The sequence below is a fragment of the Dermacentor variabilis genome, chromosome 3 (genome assembly GCF_050947875.1).
Source record: "Dermacentor variabilis isolate Ectoservices chromosome 3, ASM5094787v1, whole genome shotgun sequence".
NCBI classification, from domain to species: domain Eukaryota; kingdom Metazoa; phylum Arthropoda; class Arachnida; order Ixodida; family Ixodidae; genus Dermacentor; species Dermacentor variabilis.
In genome coordinates, this window is record NC_134570.1 from 166,052,129 (window position 1) to 166,071,144 (window position 19,016).

The 19,016-nt window shown below is 45.3% G+C and overlaps 1 long non-coding RNA gene across 1 annotated transcript in view; it reads right to left on the minus strand.

Annotated features, from left to right (window-relative positions):
• Positions 1-18,167: 18,167 nt before the first annotated feature.
• The window catches only part of LOC142574303 (uncharacterized), a 35,343-nt gene continuing 34,494 nt past the window's right edge, over positions 18,168-19,016 (minus strand). The window contains exon 3 of the long non-coding RNA XR_012826487.1: positions 18,168-18,397. This is a non-coding gene — a long non-coding RNA (uncharacterized LOC142574303). The remainder of the gene's footprint in view (positions 18,398-19,016) is intronic.

Here is a 19,016-nt window from a genome sequence, read left to right on the forward strand (position 1 = left end):
CCAACAAGTCGCTGAAATGCTGCGCTGACGATATCATGCAGCCATCGAAAAGCTCGTAGGCCTCTCCTGTGGTGTTAGTGAAGAAGAAGGATTGAACTCTGCACTTATGTGTTGATTATCACCGCTTGAATAGAATAAGAAGGACGTATACTCCCTCCCACGGATTGACGACGGATTAGACTGACTCTTCTATGCTAAGCAGTTTTCATCGATGGATCTGAAGACTAGTTATTGGCATATTGAAGTCGACCAAAGGGATCGAGAGAAGACCGCGTTGATTACGCCAGGCGGTCTCTTCGAGTTCAGGGTGGTGCCATTCGGTCTTTGCTCTGCGCCTTCAATGTTCCAGCGTGTGCTGGACTCAGTCTTGGCAGGACTGAAGTGGCAGACTTGTCTCGTCTACTTGGATGACGTTGTAGCCTTTACCACGAATTTCGAATATCACCTGAGGTGGCTTCGGATAGTACTAAAGGCGATCAGGTCATCTGGACTCACCCTGAAGCCGGAAAAAGTGTCTTTTCGCTTACGAAGAACTTCGTTTCCTAAGCCACGTCATCAACAAGCCTTGAGTCCGTCACGACCCGCAGAAAAAAACTGCCATCGCAATGTTCCCAAGGCCCGTTTACAGAAAGGCAGTGCGCAGGTTTCTTGGCCGGCGTGCCTACTACAAACGTTTTGTAAGAGACTTTTCAAGCATTGCGGAACCATCAACTCATCTCACGAAAGCCGATGTCCACTTTAAACGGCAAGATGACGCATTTCAAGAGATGAAACGATGGCTGCATTCACTGCCGGTGCTTTCGCACTTCAACGAAGGTGCCGAGACGGAAATTCACACCGACGCAAGAAGCATAGACCTTGGTGCCATGCTGGTTCAAAGTAAGGACGGAGTTAAAAGCGTAATGGCTTACGCTAGCCGGTCACTGTTCACTGTAAAACCGGAAGCAAAACTATTCTAGGACGGAGAAAGAGTGCCTTGCAAACATTTGGGCTGCGGCCAAATTGCGGCCTTACATATACAGCAGGCACTTCGAAGTGGTAAGCGATCACCACGCCTTGTGTTGGCTGGCAAACTTAGAGTCCTTCACGTTGCCTAGCACGATGAGTCTCAGACTTCAAGAATTCGACATCACCGTGGTGTCCGGGAAGAAGCAATGTGAAAACGACTGCCTGTCGTGTGTACCAAGGCGCCTTCCTAGGAACAATAACTGTGGGCGACTTCGCCGAGCAATAGCGAGCAAACCCGGAGTTACGGATATTTGTGGATTACTTATAAGGAAAGACCAACGTAGTCCCTAGGGTGTTTTGGCGTGGACTCTCTTCGTTTTCTTTGCAAAACAACGTCCACGCAAAAAAGAACTCTCCTGAGTTCGCGCAAGTTACCTTCTCGTTGTGCCCGCAGTACTCCAGCCAGAAGTCCTGCACGCCAAGCACGACGATCAGACAGCCGTGCACCTCGGGTTTGCACGTGCGCTTGCAAGAATGCAAGAGAAGTACCATTGGCCACGCCTGACCGCCGACGTTGCCGGTTACGTAAAGACATGCCGTGACTGCCTGCGACGCAAGACACCACCGACAAGGCCAGCGGGATTACTGCAGCTGATCGAACCTCCTTGCCGACCGTATCCGCAAAATGAATTTGTTGGGGCCCTTTTTGACGTCAACATCCGGAAATAAGTATATCGTGGCGATGGACTACTTCACCTGCTTCGCTGAAACGAAAACTCCGCGGAGAGGCAGTGCAGCGGAAGTGGCGAAATTCTTCGTCGAAAACATCCTGTGGTAACATGGTGCCCCAGAAGTACTCAACACCGACAGAGTAGCGGCCTTTACAGCAGAACTCACCCAAGCCATTCTGCAATACAGCCAGATAATCCACAGGAGGGCAGCTGCCTATCCCCGGCAGACGAATGGTTTCACGGAGCGGCTGAACAAGACTCTCGCAGACATGCTAGCAATGTACGTCGACGTCGAGCACAAGACCTGGGATGCCGTCGAGCCGTACGTAACATTCGATTGTAACACTGCAGTGCAAGAAACAACGCAGACAACGCCATTAAAGTTGGTTTATGGCAGGAATCGGAGCACGGTTCTCTACGCCACGCTGCCGCACGTCACCGCGAAGAAAATCTCGGATACACCTATCTCCAGCACAGCGAAGAAGCCCGACAGCTCACTTGCCTGCGCATCAAGAACCATTAGAGGATCGACAGGCGGCTGTACAATCTTCGACGATGCTATGAGAAATACCAGCTCTGTGACCGTGCTTGGGTCTGTACTCCGATACGCCGACGAGCACTCAGCGAGAAACTGTTACGACGCTATTTCGGATCATACAAGATCACCCGACGTATTGGCTCACAGGACTATGAGGTCGTGCCAGACGGCATTTTACAACAATTGCGGCGCGGCGCGCGACCTGAAGTCGTCCACGTGGTGCTTCTTAAGCCTTTGTGCTCCCGCTGACAAACTTTAGAACTTGGTTCTTTATTGATTTGTTGTTTTTCTTACTTTATTATGTGTCGCTTTGTTTTATCCTTTAACTTTCGCATCTGTCCGTAGCGTCGACTGGTGGGGGACTGCATATCACCCACGAACAACTTAAGTTATTGCTCAGCAGAAGACGCGCCAGCATGACTACAACTTACTGGAATGTTATCGATGGTTCTGTCCATTTTTTCTTGACTCCGAATCTTGTTTAATCTTATTGCATGCGTGTCGCGAACTGTGTAACTCTGTGTGGAGGACACGCGGGCAACAGCGATTGCTGTGGAACTTTCGATGAGTCATGTCTTTAAGCCGACGCGCTTGACTGGCAGATCAGATTGCGACGATCGTCGGCTCTATTATGCACTATTATCGTGCTTTCAGTGTAACCTGATTTTGTGGGCACAGGTACGCCCTATAGACCGTTTCATCGGGCGAGGAGGATAGGGCGCGCGGAGAACCTTTCCTCCTCTCTGGCTTGGGCGATCCGGCGCGGCGCTGCTTGAAAGTATTGTTGTCGCGTGTTGCGGAAGGATTTAGAGATGTTTTAGATTTTACTCTGTGAAATTTACGCCATTTCCGCCCATATAAGGTTGTCAGGGAAGCCTTTCGGTGCATCGGTAACTACTGTAGGCAGAAATATGTATTGGGGGCGCAAAAATGTGACGCGCATAATCAGCCGTGGTGTACGCGCATTATCAGTCGCGGTGCGTGTATGTGTTGTTTACTATTTAGCTTATATCGATTTTAATTCAGCAAAGAAAACCGGTGTCTCTGTATTACCAGCATTAAATGGTAAATCAGCTCACTGTCTGATCGATTGGCGTAGAGAGTAAAACATAAAACATAAGAGCGCATGCTTGTGCACGGCCAACCTAAGGCAACCACGAAACATCTGAGCGGCAGGCGCTATCAAATATTTGTGATACACTGGCATCGTTCTCACGCGTTTCAAGTCTAGTATGCTTGAAATTACCATATGTCTACGCTAGCCTTGCTGCATGAGGCTCATGGCGCTGCTCAACACAGCGATCACTGCGGTTGGTGAGCCAGCACGATACATATATAAGCTGTGTGCATCGGCATTGCCTTTTTGGCCTGTATACAGCCATAATATATGATAGGGTTCGCATAAAAAGAATGCGATGGCTATTTTTGAGCGTAAAATTTCCGTAATACGTGTGAGTGCGTCGTAGAAAACTGAACGAACACAACCGAAACAAAATTCGGTTATTTATAAACGTTGTGGGCTAACGCCGCACAAAGTTTATAACGTGTACCGTGATGGAAGCAAACCAACGCTCCCAGTATCATGCGAGGCTTGTGCATACCGGCCTAATAGCAGACGACACGCCTTAGGCGCCTACACTGTCTCTGAACGCGCTTTGGCAACTTGTTCTCGTGGCGCTGCGCGGAGCGTGGCCGCACGCTCGCATGTTTCCCCTAAGAGTGGAAGACCCGGCACAAGGCGACCCAGTGATACTTGACCCATGATACGTGATGTCATACGTTGCCACGTGTCCTTCACAACTTTGCCTTAATCCACCTTAACCTTTTTAATCCACCTTGCTCGAATTTCTACCAACCTTAATCTACCTTAATATACTTTATTCCACTGTAACCGACCTTAATCTACCTTGCTTTGCGTGGTACCAACTTTAATCCATCTTAATCAACGCTTGCTCTAATTTGTACCAACTTTAATCCACCTTCGTCTACCTTGATCCACTTTAATTGACCTTGAATCACTTTACCTCCCCTTCATTCAATTTACTCTGCCACATGCCACTTTATGCCGCAGCCGGATGGCTGCGACGTGACGTGTGCAATGACGCACGCATTTGGCACACCTTTAGTCAGCCAGTACCGTTGAGCCGCCGTGGTGGTGTTCATCAAATTTTGACCGGTAGGCTTCTCATAATTTTTTTTTTAATTATGGGGTTTAACATGCCAAAACCATTTTCTGATTATGAGGCACGCCGTAGTGGGGGACTCCGGAAGTTTCGACCACCTGGGGTTCTCTAACGTGCACCTAAATCTAAGTACACGGGTGTTTTCGCATTTCGCCCCCATCGAAATGCGGCCGCCGTGGCCGGGATTCAATCCCGCGACCTCGTGCTCAGCAGCCGAACACCATAGCCACTGAGCAACCACGGCGGGTCCTCATAAAAATAAAGGCGCGATTATTGTTATGTGACCGAACACATGCGCCTATCTAGCGCACTGCGTAAAAACTTTATAAAACCTTGAAGTCCATTCTTACGCCTGCTATAATCAAGGTATCTTTAATGACTTTTGAATTAGAGGATGTACCACGGTCTTTCACATAAAGCCACAAAGTGTTATTACCTAAAAGTACTGACAGAAAAATTACGCTCTGTTGAGGGTTACACACTCTTAAACAAATTTACACCCTCTCGGTCGTATGTTGCCACACAACGATAATCGTCATCGATCTTATCCGCATTTCCTTTCTTTAACACTGCAAGCCCGGTCCTTCCATGCCACGAACGGCATGTGCGTTATCAGCATGACAGAGCATTCTCGACAGGAAAGTAGTGAGCACAGCGTTTCTGAGAAAGGAAACGCTAGCAAGACAGATAACGATTATTGTTGTGTGGGAAATATACACCTCAAAGGGGGTACATTGTTGACTATAAACTTTGCGAAAAATTTTTACAAATCGTTTGCAGGTAGCGATTTCGATTCTTATCGGTCCTCATGAAACATGTGGTATCAAAGGCCGTTCAATACAAACTAACATCCACGTCGCTCGTTCGATTCTTGAGTGCTGTTCCACTTCTTATGAGCAACTTGCTGTGCTTTAGATTGACCTCGAAAAGCATTTGATCAGCTCCGGTATTCATTTTTATTTTCTTGCTTAGAACACGCCAATGTTCGATTCAAAGTGTTTATTGGCGTTCGACTGTGTTATATTCATTGTACAATTCTCCTCGTTGTCAACGGTAGCCTCTCAAATCCTGTCCACATTCGTTCATCCGTGAAACAAGGATGTCATATGTCCCCGCTCCCTCTTGTCCCTATACTTAGAACAACTCTGTCTGAGCATTTTGAACTGCAGCAGTGTTCGCGGTTCTAATATTCTTGATAATGAGATAAAGGTGCTAGCATATACTGATGATATCGTATTCTTCTGTAAAGACAAGCCCAGCATGAATAAAATTCTTTATATCATAGAAGAGTTTGGTACTGTCTCCGGTGCAGAAATGAATAACTATGAGAGCACAGGGCTATCTATGGTTTTGATCTTGGGCCATTACACCACCACATTATGCTGGAATTTAATGGTCTTGTGTGCCATCAGATATCTAGGCTTTCCACTACATACCTACAACTTAAGCACACACTGCTGGAGAGAGCGCATTCTAGCCCTACAGCTCTTAACAAATACCTTTATCCCGCATTGTCTCTCAACATTTGAAATAGCAGGAGCTTGTAACACGTTTTCGGCAACCAAAGTTTTCTATGCCTTTCACGTTCTTCGCTGCGGAAGGCTTTACATTCAACGTATTCACAGAATTTGTTCAAAATTTGTGTGTCTTCCAGTTTGGAAACTATGAGACCCGACAACATTTTTCGACCATTGAGTGCGAGAGGGTTACGGCTGATGCATTGTATGTCAGACAGTTAGTCTCGCACGTTCTCTTTTTTCGGGATAGCTTTGATCCGGTATCTAGAGTCTTCTTGCAGGTTTCCATGCTCTGGTTGTGCCCGCGCAACGCGGGCTCCGACCTTCAATACAAGTCCAAACGGGACGCCTTGCTGAAGAGCTCGGGCTTCACGCACCAACTACAGGCCATCCAGAGGGCCCGCGACGTCGCGGAGAGTCACCACCTCCCTATCCCGTCGCGGGCGGAGCCACCAACTTGATTGGGGAGCTTTCGGTTCCTCCTTATCAAGTTCCTCAGGACACTCTAATAAAGTTCTTGTCACTGTCACTGGGTTCATGTCTTATCAGAATCGGTGGTGTCCTCAAATTTTTCTTAGACCTTGCTTATGGGGGTTCCTGCGTGAGGTTTATTTTTCTATTCATTTTCAGACTTCGTTTCTCAAGAGATTATTTATTCACTGTGTCCCGAAAAAATCCCTACAAAATTTAATATCGATGTTGTTTTCGCCGTCGTTTTATTGATAGTATACATTACACTACCAGAACATCATGTACTTCCAAGAGTGCGCAAAATGCCAATTCCCCCTTTTACAAAACCTTCTTTTTTTGCAATTTAAACATCGGAACTTTGCCAATTAGAACGTGCTTTCGGAAAAAGAGCATTTTGGTTTCATTAACTGTCCTCTTCCTGAGGTGCCTGCAACTAGTGAACACTTCTTTTTTGATTGTACAGATGCTATCTTACTCTAGGATCTCCTTCATAGAAATGTGCAAAAATATTTTGATGTCAATTCTCACAGTATTCGATATATTGCTGTTCCGTGCGATGATGTACCGCACGATATGTTTTTACTGATAGGCTTGCATGGCCTATGGAAAACTGGTATGCAAGAGCGAAATGCAGAAAGAACAATTTCCTGATGATGATGTATCGGGTTTTAAGGCGCAAGGGCCAGGTATGGCCAAAGAGCGCCATGTCTGTGGTAAATAGCTTGCGGTGTAATTATGGTTACTATGAAGTTGGTGTGACGTGGCTGTTAAGGGGCCTTAAAATATACGCTCTAAAGTGCGTAAAATCTGTATAATAAAATTATGGCGATGTCGTATGACTTGTACTATGAACATTTAGATGCGTTTAAAAAGAATGATACGATAGGTAAAATATATCAGATTAAAGGAAATGCTAGAGCACTACTGCCTCCTTAGAGCCCTTGAAACACACAAGGGCCGGGAGGCATGTGCTATGCAAAACAATTATCGCAGTGGCATCCTCTGGAGAGAGGAGGCGCTACGAATGCATGGGACTAATAACATGTAAGACCACATCTCTGAGGAAACCTAGGACTGTGTCTGTATTAAAAAGCGGTTCTGGACCAAGAAACATTGCAGGATGAAGAGGAATGTGCTGTCGGTATGCTAAGGAAAAATGTCTCTTTCTCTCAGATTCGGCTTCCCGACACTCCAGGAGGACGTGGAGTACGGTCAGCCTCTCCCCGCATCTACCACAGGTTGGAGGCTCACTTCTGGTGAGTAGAAAGTTATGGGTGCCAAATGTGTGTCCTATTCTTAAACGACAGAATAGGGCATCTGTTCGGCGCGATTTTGTTGTAGAGGGCCAGAGTCCTAACTGTGGCTTTATTAGGTGAAGCTTATTATCCTTTTCCGCGTCCCACATGCGTTGCCAGTGGGCCGGCAGCCTCCTTCGCAAGAAAGGCCTCAGATCTGTGACAGGCACCTCAGCGGTAGGTTTAACGCCTTGCGATGCTATAGACATGGCCATCTCGTCCGCCAGAACGTTGCCCTCGATGCTCCTATGACCAGGCACCCAGCATATAATGATATACTGGTTAGATATGTACGCTTTACACAAGACGGTGTACAGTTCGTTAAGTACTGGATTTTTGTGTCTATAGAGTGACATCAAGGCCTTCACGACGCTTAGGGAGTCTGTATATATCGCTGTTTTTTGAAGTTTTGATTTTCTTATATGATTTACAGAAGACAATACTGCGTAGGCCTCGGCCGTGAAGATACTTGTTTCCGCATGTAGTACACCAGATTCGGAGAAGGATGGGCCGAAGGCAGCATAAGACACCCCGGCATTTGACTTCGAAGCGTCTGTGTAGAACTCTGCGCAGGAGTGCTTGTGCTGGAGTTCTAGAAAATGCATTCGGATTTATATCTCTGGTGCGTGTTTTGTTACTTCTAAAAATGATATGTCACATTCTATGAGCTGCCACTCCCAAGGTGGTAACAGCTTGGTTGGATGCATTAGGCGAAGCTCGAGGAGTGGGACATGCATTTCATTACTAAGCTCCCTCACACGAAGCGAGAAAGGCTGTCTTACAGAGGGACGGTTGTGGAAGAGTCTAGTACATGTCACATCGTTAACAGTGTTAAAACATGGATGTTGATGATTGGAATATATTTTCAGGAAATATGTAAGGCTGATGTAAGTTCTCTGTAGATGGAGGGACCATTCATTTGATTCCGCGTATAAGCTTTCAATCGGACTTGTTCAGAAAGCGCCAGTGGCTAAGCGGATACCTAGATGATGGACAGGATCTAGGATCTTTAGTGCGCTCGGAGCGGCAGAGTTATACACGACGGCACCATAGTCCAATCGTGATCGAATTAGGCTTTTATAAACATTCATCAGACACTTCTTGTCGCTACCCCATGTTGAGTGGGATAGAATTTTAAGTAAGTTCATTGTGCTTAGACATTTTTCTTTAAGATATTTAATGTGCTGTATAAAAGTAAGCTTGGAGTCAAGTATAATACCTAGAAATTTGTGTTCTTTGTTGATAGGTATTTGATGTCCACACAGTTGAACAAAAGGATCTGGAACCAGGCCTCTCTTTCTGGTAAAAAGAACACAAGAGCTTTTGTGAGGGTTGATTTTAAATCCGTTTTCGTCTGCCCACTTGGAAACCTTGTTCAAGCCCTGCTGTACCTGTCTCTGGAATACTGCGAGGTTGCAGGATTTGAAGCCTATTTGTATATCATCTACGTATACGGAATAAAAAATTGCCGGTGGCAGTGAAGCACGTAGTGTGTTTATCTTAACGATAAAGAGAGTGCAGCTGAGCACGCCTCCCTGGGGTACACCAGTTTCCTGCGTAAAAGGACGCGACAGTGCATTACCGACTTTTACTCGGAAGGTACGATTTGACAAATAGCCTTCAATTGTGCTCAGCATATTTCCACGGATGCCAATTTCCGACAGGTCTCGCAAGATCTCGTAACGCCATGCCGTGTCATATGCCTTCTCCATATCGAGGAATATAGATAGGAGAAACTGTTTATGTATAAATGCATCGCGGATATTTCCTTCAATGCGCACAAGATGATCGGTGATCGGAGGTGATCCTCCGATCACCGGAGCCACAAGGTGATCGGAGCCACACTGATAAGGATCGAGCATATTGTTGAGCTCAAGGAATTGTATAAGTCGGCGATTTATCATTTTTTCAAAAAGCTTACACAGACAGTTTGTTAGAGCTATCGGACGGTAACTTGCCGCCAGGGAGGGGTCTTTTCCCTGCTTCAGGACAGGAACCACAATCGCCTCTTTCCATGTAGATGGGAGGTATTCCGAAGCCCAAATAGTGTTGAATAGTGTAAGAAGTGTAACTTGTGCGTCAGTATGTAGGTTTCTGATCATGTCATACATGACTCTGTCAGGTCCCGGGGCAGTGCTTTTGCATGTGTTCAAGGCAGCTCTGAACTCGACAATACTGAAAGGCCGGTTATAGGGTTTTTTCTGTCTGGATTTTCTAATTATTGGCTTACATTCTTCTGTTTCTTTATACTTGAGAAAGGACTGAGAATAATGGGTTGAGCTCGACACGCTCTCAAAGTGCTCCCCAAGTGAGTCTGCCTGATCTTGCAGGGTATCGCCTTGTGTGTTTACCAGAGGGAGTGATTGCGCTTGTCGCCCTATTATCCTAATAACCCTGTTCCAGACTTTGGCCTCATCTGTGTACGAGTTGATGCCCGACAAAAACTTCTGCCAGCTTTCTCTTCTGGCCTGTCGGCGGGTTCGCCTGCCTTGGGACTTTACTTTCTTAAAGTTAACAAGATTCTCCGCAGTGGGAGAGGCGCGTAGCAACCCCCACGCTTTGTTCTGTTTTTTTTGCGAGCGATCCTACAATCGTCGTTCCACCAAGGGACACGCCGTTTGCATGCCAGGCCATTTACTTCTGATATGCACTTTGATGCGGCATCTATTATAAAGGCTGTAAAATACTCAACAGCAGCATCAATTCCTAAAGAGGACATGTCATCCCATGATATACTAGTGACGGTTCGGAATTTCTCCCAGTCAGCTGGGTCAATCTTCCACCTAGGAGCGTGTGGTGGATATTCGTTTTCTTTAGGTGATCTTAGCAGAATAGGGAAGTGGTCGCTGCCGTAAGGGTCGTCGGTAACTTCCCATTCAAGTTCAGGCAGTACAGACGGGGAGACTATGCTAAGATCTATTGAAGAATAGGTTCTGTTTGCAAGAGAGTAATATGCGTGTTCCTTGTTATTCAACAGGCACGCACCAGAAGAAAAAAGGAACTGTTCGACAAGACGTCCTCGCGCATCTATACGAGGGTCGCCCCACAGGTAGTTATGTGCATTGAAATCGCCAAGAACAACATAGGGTTCTGGAAATTCATCTATAAAGCACTGAAATTCATGTTTGCTTAGTTTGTAATGGGGGGTATATAAATCGAGCAAATAGTGATAAGTTTGCATAGCAGAACAACTCGAACCGCCACTGCCTCAAGGGCCGTTCGTAGCTGTAAAGGTTGACACGCTATGCTTTCTTGAATTAGAATTGCAACACCACCCGATGATGCGACAGCATCATGGCGATCTTTGCGAAAGGTAACATACTGTCGAAGAAAGTTTGTGTATTTTGATTTTAAGTGTGTTTCCTGTAAACAAAGCACTTTTGGATTGTGTTTATGGATGAGTTCTTGCACATCATCAAGATTCCTAAGAAGACCTCTGACATTCCATTGAATGATTTGTGTATCCATATTTAAAGAAAATTGGTGCTGTGTTTACGGAAACGGAAGTGATGCCTTAGGCTACAGAGCTCTTTCGAGGCCCTGTAACGGGGGTTCTGCCCTTTCTGGAGCGTTCGTGGGAGCCTCGCCACTCCTTAGGCGCTTGGCGCGCCGTGTGGATAGGTGTAGTGTCCATTGCCTCTTGTGAGGCGCCGGACACGTGCTCTTGCGAGCGAGATGTTGTCAGGGAGGGTCCCGCCTTGGAGGGCAAGACCCCTGCGCCCACCAGCCCGGAGGTCGATGGGGCGCCCTGGGGGATTTGGCTGCGCCGGCCATTGCCAGCGCTGGAAGTGACCTGGGAAGTTGAGGCAGCCTCGGCTGCGCCCACCTTCGGGGTCGATGGTCCCCTCTCCTCGGTTGACGGAGCAGCGCTAGCTGCAACTGCCGCGGGGGCAGGTGGCGTGACTGCCGACTCATGGCTTGTGGGTCGGACAGCCGCCGGAGGCCGCTGTGACGCTGCCCCCTGACGCGCCACTTCGGCAACGCTGGCCTTAGGAAGGTATGCAACCCGCCTGCGTGCCTCTTTGAATGATATGTTTTCTTTTACTTTGATAGTGACTATTTCTTTTTCTTTCTTCCACGGGCATGACCGCGAGTATGCGGCATGCTCGCCATCACAGTTCACACAGTGTGGAGCGTTTTCGCACATTTCAGAGGCATGGTCACGGGAACTACATTTTGAGCATGTCTGGCGGCCTCGGCAGTTCTGTGAGCTGTGGCCGAATCGCTGGCACTTAAAGCATCGTAGGGGATTTGGAGTGTACGGTCTCAATCGGATTTTCACATACCCTGTCTCGATAGTGTCGGGTAGGTTGCTTGAGCCAAATGTAAGTATTAGGTGCATGGTATTGATTTCTTTTCCGTCACGTCTTATTTTAATTCTCTTAACATTGATCACGTTCTGATCATTCCAACTCTCTAGAAGTTCAGCTGCAGACAATTCTAGCAGATCAGCGTCCGATACAACGCCACGGGTAGTATTCATGGTACGGTGTGGGGTCACTGTGACTGGAACACCCCCAAAAGATGCAAGTTTGGACAGTTTTTCATATTGTTTCTGATCGCGGAGCTCTAGGAGAAGATCACCGCTAGCCATTTTCGATGCTTTGTATCCGGGACCGAAAACTTCTGTCAGAGATTTCGAGACAACGAAAGGTGAGATCATTCTTACCGTCTTCTCAGGCTTATCAGAGTGGATGACATGAAAGCGGGGAAAGTTCTGTGTACGATTGCCAAAAAACTTAAAGACATCTTCGGTGCGCCCTCGTTTCTGAGGGCGATCAGGAAGTTTGGGGAAAGCAGTTTCCATGAAAATATATAAAATTCGGCAGCAGCGCCGACCGCCCACCACGGAGCCCAACGAGGGGACGCGGCAGAGCTTGCATACAAGTCTGCACGACGCCAGTCGTACGCCGCCACTATAACCAAATATGGTGTACCCAAGGTTGGATAGCCACACAGGGTTAACCCTTGCCACCAAGAAGAAGGAAGTAAATAGAAGAGAGAAGGAGACAGAAAAGGGTGGAAAGTAAAGGAAAGACGAAGGTTGTAGGAAGAGAGAGACAGGAAAAGGCGACTGCCGATTTCCCCCGGGTGGGTCAGTCCAAGGGGGCCGTCTACGTGAAGGAGGGGCCAAAGAGGTGTGTTGCCTCCGCAGGGGGGCCTTAAAGGTACGAACACCCGGCATCGGCTCAACCTCCAGGATCCCCCTTTCCCCGGACACGGCTAAGCCGCGCACGGCTACACGTGGGAGGGTGCAACCCTCGTGTGCTCGGGTACGTGGTGTCGCAACACACCAAACGCCTGCTGACGCAGACGCCCCTGTGGGGTAAACAATTTCCTCAAGATCGCTTTTCTCTCAAATGATTACGCACTTAAAGGACATTTACGACCAAGAAGAATGCCAATTGAATCGGCATCAACTTTTGGTTAGGTGTTTAACTTCTCCTTTCAAGTTTTTGTTGTGATTGAAGATGCTGCTTATTTTGTGTGACCTTTTCTTTGTATGTACTGCTCGTACACCTGCGATCGCTTATGACCACCTGGTGCTCAAAATGTTGTAAACAGCTCTTGTACATACATCATTTCATTCATTGTAATAAATACCATGTTTAAGAAAAAAAAAGCCACCGTGGCATCGGGGAAGCCTGCCCGTCTCGCACTCCAGAGCTATGGGTTCGCTTTCCACGCCAATATAGAAGTTTATTTTTAAAGCCACTAATTTACATTGTTTAGAGGAACCTCCCTGAGAAATTTGGTGTTCATCGGAGCATTCTCCTTTACGTGTTTTTACACTTTGCGCCGTTGTCCATATTTTTTCTACCATAACTTGATCACAAGTGATTTCCTGCCTCATAGGACATATAATGCTTTCGCATAAACAAAGAAAACAGGAGATTTGATTAACTTTTACAATTGGCACTACAGAGAGTACATGATGAAAATTCTTACACTAAACAAATAAAAAAAAAACACAATTCCATTTTGTAAACGACACGCACAGGCGTGTGATACGTCATACAAACTTAATACAAAACGGTATACAAACTTTAGAGACGAGGAGATAACGAAAAGCAAGAATAACTACAATGCGGTGAACATAAAACTTAAAAGCATATTGACAAAGAAATGTGTGTCCACATACTGTGATTCTGAAGGGGATATTATATGTAATTTCATGGTCATTGTGAAATAATTTGGCGATTTCCGCTTTTTATATTACAAAGTGCGCTTAGATGGTCGTTTAAAAACATTGAATTAGATACCGTAGTTTAGTACTGTAGGTTGTCCGGCGTCGAGGAACCTTAAATAGTTGTGCCTAAGTTCATATTGTCTGTTGCTAGAGAGGTATGTTTCAAGGACGGCAGGTTCATCTTTAACTAGCCCAGCCCTTATACAAATAGCGAGCGTCAGACCAAAAAGTCGATTAGCATTTAGTATCTCGTATTTTACGAAAAACTGAGATGTATTATCACGGTGGCCAATGTCTTCAAGCGCACGAATCGCTCTGAAGGCAAATTTTTCTGTCTAGATTAGATTTAATCGTGCTGCCACAAATTACCGAACAGTAGGTAGCGTAAAGGCGACTGAATCAGTGTGTAGTAAAAGCGACATTTCAACTGCGCTGGAACCACGTGCCCAATTCTAAATAGCATGCCTATAGACCGAAAAATTGTAGAAAGAATTTGACTGACATGGCGTGACCAGCTTACGCTTTCTTCGAAAAGAACACTTAGGCGTTTAACAACTGACGCAGGTTCTGTCGTGGAGCTATTGAGACTAATATAAATATTAATGTCATCGGGCTTATTTCTAGGCATGGAGACAATGAATTTGGTTCTACTAACGTATAGCGGAAATTCGTTCAGTGGCAACCAATGTAACAGCTCATTTAGGCAAACATTAAGCGTAATTTTTAATTCACGTAGCCAATAAACAAAAAATAAAACATCGGTGTCCTCAGAATAAACAACGATATGAGTAGTAAGTGGTGCAGTAGCATCATTTACGTTTATAACTAAAATCAAACGACGTATGATGAACTCTTGAGGGTCGCCACATGTTATTTGATTCGTGCTTGAGCTGAAAATATTGTGACATGTGTATTGTAATCTACTCGAGAAGTAAGTACGAACCCTGTTTAAGGCAACACCACAGATTACGTAAAATTGGAGCTTTTAAAATAAGATATCGTGTTTATTGGAATGGAAGACCTTTCCCCGAAATACAAAAAAGCAAGTGTTCTTGAGTATACAACTTGTGGTCGAAATTACTAATCATTCTTTCATTGATTTGACATAGTGCCATTTTTGTCAACCTTTTCTCGTCGGAAGCATATTGTTGGTCTACAAGAGCTTGTTTTTCATATAAAAATATTGTTATCCGTGTTTTTAAAAGCTGTTTTAATACTTTAGAGAACAGAGATAAGACAGATGTGTAATCATTCAAGTCAATAAGAGATCCTCTCCTATGCAAAGCAACTACTGCGAAAGTGGTTATTACGTGTCAGGCTTTGAAATCATCAGTTCCTGCCAACGTTCTCTTTTTCAGGGATTTATGGAAAGGAAGCATTTCAAGTTAACTGCATGGCAGCAGAAAAATATTATTGGTGCCCTGAAAGGATATTTATTTTCCAGCTCTTCTATACGGCCACGCAATTGGGATGGTGAACCAGTATTTGGGAAATAATTATTAAATTTGTCTGCCAATGAAGTGTCACTGTATTGCGCTCCATCAAAAGTACGCTTCTAACAGCATCCTCATGGTTGCCTTTTTGTCTCCGAATAGCACACCATTTCTTGTTGGTGTCGTTATAACTTAGAAAACACAGCTTTATAGTACTGAAACCTTTATAAGCATCGGAACTCAACTTGTTTCTGATATTTCTTACATTTCCTGTACCTTGTTAAGCTAAAAAAGTACGCAGCTTCATTGGATTATGCCCTTATTTCTGCCGTTGCAATCGTAATTTAGCCGATATTGTGCGTCACATTACTGCGCTCCTAAAGAAAGACGTTGCTTTTACATGGGGGCTCGCCCCTAGCTGCTGCCTTTTCGGCGCTTATCGATGCTGTGACGACTTCTCCTATTTTAGGAGATTTTGATCCCACTGCACCGAGAAAACTTCACACATACGCCAGCGGCCATAGCATAAGTATCACCCTCGCTCAGCGTCGGGGCGGTCACGACTGCGTTATCGCGTACACTAACTGCCTCCTGACCGCAACGGTGCAAAATTACTCAGTCACAGAACGAGAGTGTTTAATAAATAAAGGGAAAATCAGACATCCACCCGTTCGTAGCAATTGCTACAAAGGAAACCCATGCGGGTTCCTCGAAAGGAAAGCCCCAGACTTGAAGAAAAATTCGTCCTGGTCCTGGACTCGAACACGGGACCACTCACTGCCTTCCTGGGGCAGCCGCTCTACCATCTAAGCTAACCAGGCGGCTAGCAGATGGCAAGGCGAACTCGAACTTATCGACAACACGAAGCAAATGCAAGTGTTTGACGTAGTAGTTCTGCGGGAACCCGCAAGGTGGATAGAAGTAATTAATAAAGGGAAAATTAAAGGGAAATAAAGAAAATAAAGGGAACCCAGCAGACACCCACGGTCCACAGAAATTATCAAACCCTAGTCAAATACAAGAAGTAAAGAACAACCAATCGAACCAAGTTGAGTTTCTTCCAACAGATTTCCAAAATATAGCAATGGTTTTATTTTGTGGAAAGTCACTTGTATTAGTGTAAATGCATGACTTGGAAACGAACAGAACCACTTGTAATAGAATTTAGGTGTAAGAAGAGTGTCGGAAAATCAAATTATCGGCGTTGTGCACACGTCCAACGCTCCAAAGCTGGAAGGAGCGAAGTTTGCTGTTGCTTCTGAATTTCTTCCGACGTTATAAACTGCCAACTCAACGCATTGAATGAGAAAACAGCATCTTCTGCTTGCACAGCTAAACTAAAGGAAGCCATGAAAATGACCTGTCGCCTCGCAGCCTAAGATGTGTCATAATCAACTTCAGACCTTCCGAGGCAGTTATCAGTCCTGCTACCGTGCTGCAAACAAAAGTGCATTGACATGAATATTCCTGCTGCTTGAGGCATTGGTAACACTAATGCTGGGGAAGAACGTTATAAACGAACCAAACGAAATTAAGCTTAGACGCACATCAGGACATCTGTCGTCCTCACTTCGTCAGGTCGAAGCGCTGTTTGTTCCCGTCCTAGTACATGCCTATAATTTATCAAAGCGCCTGCCTAAACAAAGCACACTCCGCGATTTGAAACACCAGCAAGATATCGAAAGCAATGTTCTGTTCGCCGAGAAGACAAACACTGCGAAGTGAAATGTTTCGAATAAACCGGTATAGTGTCGGTTTATTCAAAACAAAAAGGTCATCACCTTTTCTTTGTGCCGTTTATTATCCGAGTCGTTCTCCTCTGCCCGTCGTCTGCTTCTTTTCCAAAAAGATGAAATCATACATGGCTGTCTTCCCTCCGCGATCTTACGCATAATGTCTGATGCGCAATGACGCCCATAATGACACACAGGTCTTTTGAAATCCGTATTTTTTTCATTTTCGGGCTTCTGCGTGGCAGCATCACGACGATTTGAGAACTACAAGGCATTCAGTGCATGCCGTGATAGGAGGCCCTTTTTCGCTTCATGCTTGAACCTGGTTGTGATGCGTCTCGGCACCGCCGCTGGGGGCGAACATTTAGTTGGAGTCTCAATTAGCTGCAGATCACCGTTTTTACGTTTTGAACATTCGTGAGGAGTCAGGATCTTGGTTTTAAAATTTGGTCGCCCCTACTCAAGTCGCCTAGCAAGAAATCACGCCATGCCAGTGGCATGTCTCGGCCACTGCTATCGCTCAGGCACTAAAGGCCCTTACCCTTTCTCTACGTTGTCCATAAGTGCTGCCAGAAAGAGATAGGCAGAGGAAAGAGGGCTGAATAAAATGTTGCCACTCACGTCATGGCCTTCGAGAAATCTCATCAGCCGGAAAGGGTGTGTGCCAGTAACGTCAAGGCTGTGGTCTTCTATCTGCAAATTTGCTTTTAGCTGACCGCGTGGTTCATCGTGCAGTATAACCGCCTATCATTATGTTATTAAGCCCATTCCATTAGTCACACTTCCTTTTATATCTCTTCCACATGTGCCGCTATTCTCAGAGTTACTCTGGGAAAGAAACATTAAATTTTCAAAACAGGAACATATATGCGTGACTTATGGCTTCTGACAGTGCTCTAAAAATTGGAGGGGGGGGGGGTATCGCTGAAAGCAAAAAATTAGTTTATTTTCCAAGAAATCACGAAAGAATACATAATTCGAAGACAGTCCAAACAGTAATTTATTTAGCCCCTATGTAATTTTTCGCGACATTCACCTGACACATTGCCGATAACCGACGCACTGTCAACAGAACTAAGGCGTTGGCAAGAAGGTGCAAGCAATATAGAAACTCGAATTATCGAAGCGTGAAATCTTTATTTGTTTATTACAACTTTAAATAACAAAAACTAGTGGTGCCCTCTTCCACCGTTCACTGATGGACTGGATCAGCCAGAACCTGAGCTTGGCAGTCTGAAGCCTCCATCATACTTCACGCAGACACCCTGTTTGGGGAAGCTAGGTGTACGGTCAAGCATGGAACATCTGCAACCTTCTGGGCAACCTTCCGTGGTACGGTTTTCAAATTCGGTGCAATTCTAGAACACATGTAAGTAAACGTAAGACCTATTAGAGAGCTATACAAAACATCAAAAATTTACTTAAGAGGAAGCTTTAGCTCGGGTGCAACTCCAACGTGGCTTATTGCAATAAATGTAAAACGCAGAAACACTTTTTTCAGATAACCCCTGGACCAATTTCAATGAAATTTGTTACATTTGATAGAGAAAGCTAAATTCTAGTGTGTGTTGCAAGTGGAATTTCGAATTAGGGCCTAAATGTTGTGGAAAAGATTTTCAAAAATTCGAAGTAAAGGAAATATAGAAGAATCAAGTTTACAAATTAATAGGTGTGCGTCAAGAGCAGATATTGCAGTTCTCTATCGGCATCCGTTTGATTATTAAAAGCGGACAAATTCGATATGTCATTTTATATCTTAGGTGAATTTGTTACGTTGTGTACAGGGCTGTGCAAAAGTTGTATTTCCATATTACTACATTTTTTGAAATTCCTGCGTAACATGAATTTTCTCAGCTTCAGATGTAGTTTTAGGTGCAACCCACAGAATTATGGTATCATTTTTCATAGCTGAGCTACAGAGCTGTAAACTTGACATTTTTGTTTCTGGAGATTTCTGGTTTTTGACAATCTTTAATA